This window comes from Arachis ipaensis, chromosome B05 (genome assembly GCF_000816755.2).
Source record: "Arachis ipaensis cultivar K30076 chromosome B05, Araip1.1, whole genome shotgun sequence".
In the NCBI taxonomy this organism is placed as follows: Eukaryota; Viridiplantae; Streptophyta; class Magnoliopsida; order Fabales; family Fabaceae; genus Arachis; species Arachis ipaensis.
In genome coordinates, this window is record NC_029789.2 from 92,772,764 (window position 1) to 92,781,230 (window position 8,467).

Here is an 8,467-nt window from a genome sequence, read left to right on the forward strand (position 1 = left end):
CCAGAAGTAGGTCGTTTTTGACGTCGTCCAACCTGGACAGTTCAGCTCGGTCTAGGGTATGAACAGTGCCCCTGCTTGAACTTCGATGTTTTCCCGTTGAGGTTGTGCTTTTTTAAACTTTGACCCCTTTTGAGGAAATCGTGTTCAAGCATCCTAGTCGAATTCTACGTTAAAATGCTTTCCAAAATGCAAAAATCGCTTTTGCTTTAAACTTATGCAAATCATATGAATAAGTGGGTAAAGAATTGATAAAAACTACTCAAATAAGCACAAGACAAACCATAAAATAGTGGTTTATCAACTTCCCCACACTTAAACATTAGCATGTCCTCATGCTAAGCTCAAGAGAAGCTATAAAGGAGTGGAGAGGAATGATAGAGAGTATGCAATACAACCTGTCTATGTGAATGCAACTACATGCAAAATGTTGCTACCTACTTGGTTAAAAGTAAATAAGTTCTCCAAGACAAAAATAATTTAGATTTCACTAATTCAAATTATACAATAAAAGACAAGTAAACTTGTAAGAAGATAGCTCATCAAAGCAAGGAACATAGAATTAAGCACTGAACCCTTACTGGTAGTGTATATCACTCTAACTCTCAAGTGTCTAGGGTCAATCACTCTACTCTTCCCTAGTCATGCTTTCTAAACTTTGTTCTTCATCTAACCAATCAACAAATATTTAGTATACCAATGCAAACATCATGAGGTCTTTTTAGGGTTGTAATGGGGCTGAGGTAAAGGTAAGGATATATGTATGGCCAAGTGAGCTTTATAAATTGAATCTTTAATTAACCTAAGCTTTTACCTAACATACATTTCATATCCTTAAGTTTGAATTCTATTTTATTTTATTTTTATTTTTAAATTTTTTTTAACTAAAATATCATATCAATGCATATGGAATTTTTGATTTTCCATTTTACATGAGTAGGTTCCCAAATTTTCCAATCTTCAAAATTAGCAACATGATACATTCCCTTTATTAACCCATGTTACCACAGTTTCCCCACACTTAGTTGATACACAATCCCTATCTTAGGCTAACCAAAGATTCAATTGGGATATTTAATTATTTTTCCGCTTAAGGCTAGTGATGTGGTAAAATATAGAATAAATGGGATTAAAAGGCTCAAAGTGGCTAACAAAGGTAATTGAAAGGGTAGGCTTATTTGGGATAAGTGAGTAAAAATTTAAATAATGGCCTCAATCATATGCAAGCATGTAATACTAAATAATGAACATATAGACTGGAACAAAGTAAAGATTGCAATTATAGAGAAGAAACACACAAGAAAAAAATATTATGGTTAAATAATGTAACTATATAAATAAGCTCAAAATCTCACAGGTTGTGTGTTCTTAGCTTTTTAAACTATGTTTCAAATACAACTTCAAACAAATTTAACACAAAAATTTTTGAATTAAATTAGTGAAATTTTTTCAAAAATAGGGTCTTAGAAGAAACTCATTACTTTAACCAAGCAGTAGCTAAATGCATAAAATCAAACAAACATGTAATTAAACATGCAAATGGAATAATGAACAAACAAAGAAAATAAAACAATGGTGTTGGAAAGAAGAAAATACCTAACGCATGGAGATCGGTATCGACCTCCCCACACTTAAAGATTGCACCGTCCTCGGTGCATGCTAAGATGTGCAGGTGGATGGGTTGCGAGCTATAACTGCTGTTATTTCTCTAAAGATTGTGCAGACGGACTGGCTTGTCTCCCCATTGAGAGGTTTTTCCTCTCCCTTTGTGGTGGCCATCCTGAAAGAAGAGGGAAAAGAAGAAAAGTAACCCAAAAAATAAAGATAGAAAATAAAATATGGGTGTTAATGCCAGATAATAAGGGTCCCAATTACATGGTAGCTACAACATGCAAGTGAAAAAAAAAACAGTAGAAGTACATGGCAAATCAAGAGTGTAAAAATTTGCAACAATGGGGAAGAGAGTGGGTAAGGAAAGATAATATAAATTCATGTCAATGCAAAAGTAATACAGGTATAAAAGATTGGCATTGATTTAAATAATATTACCTAACCAGAATAACACAAGTCACTAAGCACCCAAAATAATTCAAGAGAAGATGCAACAGTTAAATAAGAAAATTTTAACACCAAAGGAAAAATAATTAATTTAGAAAAGAAAATAAAAATATGCACAAAATTAAAATGCAATGAATGAAAGTATGAAGATAAATTAAGTAAAATAGAATGAAAAAGAATAAGTATGAGAAGTTAAAGAGATGAAGAAGAAGTAAGTAAGAAAGAAAGAAGAAAGAAGAAAAGATAGAAGAAATTAGGATTAGAAAAGATAAGATAAAATAATTGGCGCTGATCCGGATAAGTTGTGCGACGCAGGCGACGCGAGCGCGTGGTTCACGCGTTTCGCGCGGATAGCGCTTCTATGAAGTGACGCAAACGCGTGGGTCACGCGTTCGCGTGGAGTGATTTGTGCCATTAGTGCGAGGGCAGCCTCGCGGTCGTGCAACTCTCTGTTTAAATGCATTTTGCCAAAAATCTGGATGATGCGGTAGTGTGATTGACGCGATCGCGTGAATGGCCATACTTTGAAAAACGATACGGACGCGTGGGGCACGCGTTCGCATGGGAGGGCTTGGGCTTCCAGCACGAGTCCAGCAACGTTCCAGCCCAACATTCTGCCATACACCCCTTTACGTCGATTTTACAGAGCCACGCATTCGCGTGGGTGACGCGGAAGCGTGGGGAAGCTATTTTTCAAATGACGTGGCCGCGTCGGCGACGCGGTCGCGTGGGCATATTTATGCCTAAGGCACACCTCCAGCCACGCTCTCGCGTGACTCTCTGTTCACTTTTCTTTTTTGCCTAATGCACTTGTGACGCGGACGCATCAGCGACGCTTACGCGTCGTGTGCTTTTTTTTTTTTTGATGCAGTATGCAGAATGCAAAATGATATGGATGTTATGAGTAATTTCAGGTTCAATGAAAATAATATAAAATAAAAAAACAAACAACACGGAATAAAATTGAAAAAGAAACGATCATACCATGGTGGGTTGTCTCCCACCTAGCACTTTTAGTTAAAGTCCTTAAGTTGGACATTTGGTGAGTCCTTTGTTAGGGTGGCTTGTGCTTGAACTCATCCAGGAATCTCCACCAATGTTTGCAAATCCAATGGCCTCCAGGATCCCAAACTAGGCGCAGAAAGCCTTCAAGCAAGTTAAAGCAAGTGACAAGGCCCCAAACTAGGTCCTTGCATTTAAACTTTGAGCACACAACCATGTTGAACCTTGCTTGACAACTCCAACCACTAACCATCTTCCTCTTATTCTTAATGCCACAAAGAGCTCTAAGTTGACCATCCATCTCCAGTAGCCCATATTCAAGTGGAATTAGAAAGCTAAGGGATATGAATTTTACCCACGTGAATGTTGTGAAGGATGATGGCAACTTAGGGGGAGGTATTTCTAACGAATTTGCAAGCTCCACTCCCTTGTGCTCTTCTCTGACAACTTCCACCTCTTTGCAAATTTCTTCAATTTCAACCACTTCCTCTAGGTAGCTTTCTTCCAATTCAATCTCCTCTTTACTGCTTACCAAGGGAATAGGAGGTTGTGCTTCTTCTTCTTGAATCTCCATCTCTTGATCAACCTCTTCAAAGTCTTTAGCCATGATATGCCTTGGAGGTTGTACACCCTCCTCAACATCAATTTCGAATGTCCTTGAAGGAGGCTCTATAACTTGACTTTCCCATGGAGGTTCTGCATCTCCTAAATCTTCAACCACTTATTCCTCTGCAACTATTATGGTTTCCTCCACTTTTCCAATACAAAGCCATGTTCCTCATTATCTATCGAAGTTTCTAGTGTCTCCTTCATGCTGTGCTCTTCTTTTGATTCTCCACATGCAGCCATGGGAGTACATTGAGTGCTTAGATGTCGGGAAGCTATTATATTTACTACCTCGGTTTAGGCAGTAGTGAGTTCCAGTACTTTTCTTTGCATCTTCACTTGTCCTTGAAGAAGAACATGAAGTTTGTCATCCATTGGAGATTAGGGTGGATATGAGGGTTCATTATTTTGGAGAAAGGGTTCATAATAAGAAGGTGGTTCTTCTTGATAAGGATATGGAGATGGTGAATATTGAGGTGGTGGTTCTGGGTGTGGTTCATATGGTGGTTGGTGTGGTGGATATAGGTTAGGGTCATATGGTAGTGTTTGCTGGTAAGGGACTTGTGAGTATGGTGGTTCAAAGTTGTGTTGAGGAGATGGTTCATAAGCATATGGCGGGGCTTGTTGGTAACTACAAGGGGTCCACCATAGTCATCATTTCGGTATGCATCACATAATGGTTGTTGGTTATAGTGCATTGGAGGGGGTTGTTGCCAAAAGAGTTTATCAAATCCTTGTGGCTCCTCCCATCTTTGATTGTTTCAACCTTGATGCCTGTTCTCATTGTAATTTTCACTTCCTGCAACATAGTTGTAACCAAACTCATAGCCAAAGGGGTGAGAGTTCATAGTAACAAATAAAAATTAAAAACAAAAATAAAAATAATTTTAAATCAAAAGGTTATTGAAATTTAAATTTTGAATTTGAAAATTAAATTTTGAATTTTGAATTTTAAATTTTGAAATTTGGATTTTAATTTTGAATTTTGATTTTTGAATTTTAAATTTTGAATTTTGAATTTTGAAAAAGTCAACAATATAAGATAAAGTTTTGAAAAAGGTTTAAATTTTGAAAAGGTTTGATTTTTAAAGTTTTAATTTTAAATTTTGAAATTTGAAATTTGAATTTTGGAATTTAAATATTGAAATTTGAAATTTGATTTTTGAAATAAGATAAGATAAGATTTTGAAAAAGATATGATTTTTTTTTGAAAAATATTTGAATTTTGAAATTTAAAACTAAGATAAGATAAAAAAAATTTTGAAATAAAAATCTGAATTTTTAAAAAGGAAAATTCGAAAATCCAATTAAAATAAAGAGAAGAGATATTTTTGAATTTAATGAGGAAAGAGAAAAATAATAAAATGACACCAAACTTAAAATTTTTAGATCAAAACGAAGAAAACAACTAAGAACAACTTGAAGGTCAAGATGAACACGAAGAACAATTTTTTTGAAAAATTTTTAATAACTAATTAAAAACCAATAACCTCTTAATTTATGAAAAAGTAAAACTAAAAACAAAAATAAAAGCAAATAAACAAGTAAAAAGCAGATATTTACAATAACCAATAATAAGGCACATGTTTGCAATTCCTCGGCAACGGCACCATTTTGAAGAACGGAACTCTCGTGCGATCTATAATTTTTGCAAATAAATTTCCGTTGTAAGTATAGCTTCTAGACCGACGAGAATTCCTTTCTTACAAAAGTTTTAGTTGTCACAAGTAACAAACCCCTAAATAAATTGATAACCGAAGTATTTAAACCTCGGGTCGTCTTCTCAAGGAACTGCAGGGAGGTGTTCTTATTAATGGTTATGAGTCTTGTAGATTGGGGTTTTGAAGGTAAGGAACAAGTAATTTAGATGACAAGTAAAATAAATAAATAAATAACTGTAAAATAAACTCTTGGCAAGGTATGAAAATTCAGAAGTCCTATCCTAGTTATTCTTATGAGAATTGAGTTTAACCTCACTTAGTTAACCTAAAGCAAAGGAAAGTCAAGTGGACTAATTAGTTAGATTCCCAAGTCCTAGCCAACTCCTAAGTAAAGACTAGAGTTAGTTGAATTCCAGTCAATTAGAGGAATTAATCAACAATCACGATAAGTTTAATAACTCATGAGCCTCCAGTTAATCAATTAAAGCTAAGAATATAAAAAGCTAAATTATTTATATAAATAAAGGAAAGCAATCATAATTCTGAAATACCTCAAATTGCATTAATAAAGATATCAAATGTAACATGAAAAAGTTCATAAATTAAATTGGGAAAATAAATAAAAGGAACATTAAACCTAGAACTCAGAAGAAATTGTAAGCTGAAATAATAAAGTAGAAATCCTAATTCCTTTAAGAGGAATCCTAATCCTAAAACCTAAGAGAGAGGAGAGAGCCTCTCTCTCTAAAAACTACATTTAATCCTAAAATTTTGTGTTATGAGCTGATGATTATGAATGAATGGATTCCCCCACTTTATAGCCTCTAATCTGTGTTTTCTGGGCCGAAAACTGGGTCGAAAACAGCCCAGAAATCACTGGAGAAGAAATCTGCCATGCTGATTTTTGCCACTGCGACGCGTCCGTGTGGAGCACGCATTCGCATCGCCTAGCGTCAGGGAAACTATGGCATATACATATATCAAATCGAAGTCCCGGACGTTAGTTTTCCAGAACCGCATCGTTTGGACCTCTGTAGCTCAAGTTATGACCGTTTTAGTGCGAGAGGGTCAGGCTGACAGCTTTGCAGTTCCTTCAACTTCTTGTATTCCTTCCACTTTTGCATGCTTCCTTTCCATCCTCCAAGCCATTGTTGCCCTGTAAATCCTGAAATCACTTAAGCACATATCACGGCATCGAATGGTAACAAAAGAGGATTAATATTTGGTAATTTAAAGGCTCAGGAAACATGTTTTCAATCATAGCATAAGATTAGGAAGGAAAACGTAAACTCATGCAAATCATATGAATAAGTGGGTAAAGAATTGATAAAAACCACTCAAATGAGCACAAGACAAACCATAAAATAGTGGTTTATCAGCCACGCTTTTAAAAGCGTGGCCCATGATTAAAACAAGGAGAGCACTCCTTAGGCAAGAGCGCTACGCTCTTCACCCAAGAGCGCCTGCGATAAGGGAGTGGAAAATTTTGGATGGTGACACGTACGCGTGGGTGACGCATACGCGTCGATGTGACATTTCTGAAGAACCACGCGTACGCATGGCAGATGCGTAAACGTGGAAGTGGCATTTCAAAAGACCACGCATACGCATGGATGACGCGTACGCGTGGAATGGTAATTGTGAAGGGGCCACGCGTACGCGTAGGTGACGTGTACGCGTGAGACAACGTTCTCAAATCGAGTGCTACGTTCTCAAAGTGAGCGCTGCTATGGACGCGTACGCGTATAGCACGCGTACGCGTCACAAGGTCAAATTCTGAAGGTCACGCGTACGCGTGGGTGACGCGTATGCGTGGATGTGCCAAAATGCAGAATGGCGTGCACGCGTAGGTGACGCGTGTGCGTGGGTGTAAAAGTGCTCCATTCTCCAAATGAACGCTACGCTCTCCTGAAAGTGAATTTCTGCTCAAATTAATCTGATTCCAAGCCCATTTGAACCACAAGCAAGCAAGCCCACTCTGATCACTCAATGAAGACCACAAGGATCATCTAGAATAGGAATTTCATTTAATTTTAATTTGTTTTCAATTTCATTTCAATTTGTGATTTAGGAAAGCCTATTTAAAGGCTTTAGTTTCTAGGAATTAAAGAGGCGAGTCTGCTAGAAGGCTGCATTAGGAGTAGTAGTAGTAGGAGTAGGAGTAGGAGTAGAATAGAAAGCTCTTGTAAACACTTTTAATTTTCTTGACTTTTACATTTCAGTATTGAATTCAATTTAGCTTATTCAATTTCAATTTCTGCAATTCTCTTCTGTAACTTTCCTTTCTGCAAATTTTATATTTCTGTCCTTATTGAGCTTGATTTACTTTCTTGCAATTGTTCTTAGAGCGATGATCAATTGAACCCCAACTCATTAGGGGGAGGAGCTCTATTGTGATTCATATGAATTCAAGGAAATGCTTCTTCCTCTGAATCCGCTTGAGTAGCTATAGGATACCCTCTGTTTTGATTGAGGTTTATTCACTCCGGAAGGGGTTTAAATCTATTGAATGCTTATGTGAGCCTCGGAAGGGGAATCATGAGCATTAGAACTGAGGCTCTATCCTTCACAACTCTCTTGATCAACACCATTCGAGAGGAATTGAGATCTTGAGAAATTGTGTGGCTTATGGATGAGAGACATGCACTTAACCTCTTCTCATGACAATTAGATCAAGGAATTGGCAAGTTTGATTGTGATTAGAGAGATTGGATTGCCAAGGAATTGGGATCCAATCAATTTTAATCTGCCATAGATCTACTCATATGATTGAGAAGGAAGTTGAGATCCATTTGAGTAATTATGGATTATGATATTTCCAATCCCTGATGAGTCTTTCTTTCAGTTATTTCTCATTTCTGTTGCTTTGAGCTTCATTTAATATTCTGCCGTTTTACATTCAGCACTTTAAATTCCTTGCCATTTACATTCTGTTAGTTCAATTTCACTCAATTCACCACTGTTAGCTTGACTAGACTAATCGCCCCACTAAAGTTACTTGATCCATCAATCCTCGTGGGATCGACCTCACTCACATGAGTTTTACTACTTGATGTGACCCGGTATACTTGCCGATGAGTTTGTGTGGAATCGATTTTCCCTCAACAAATTTTTGGCGCAGTTGCCAGGGATTAATTTAGATC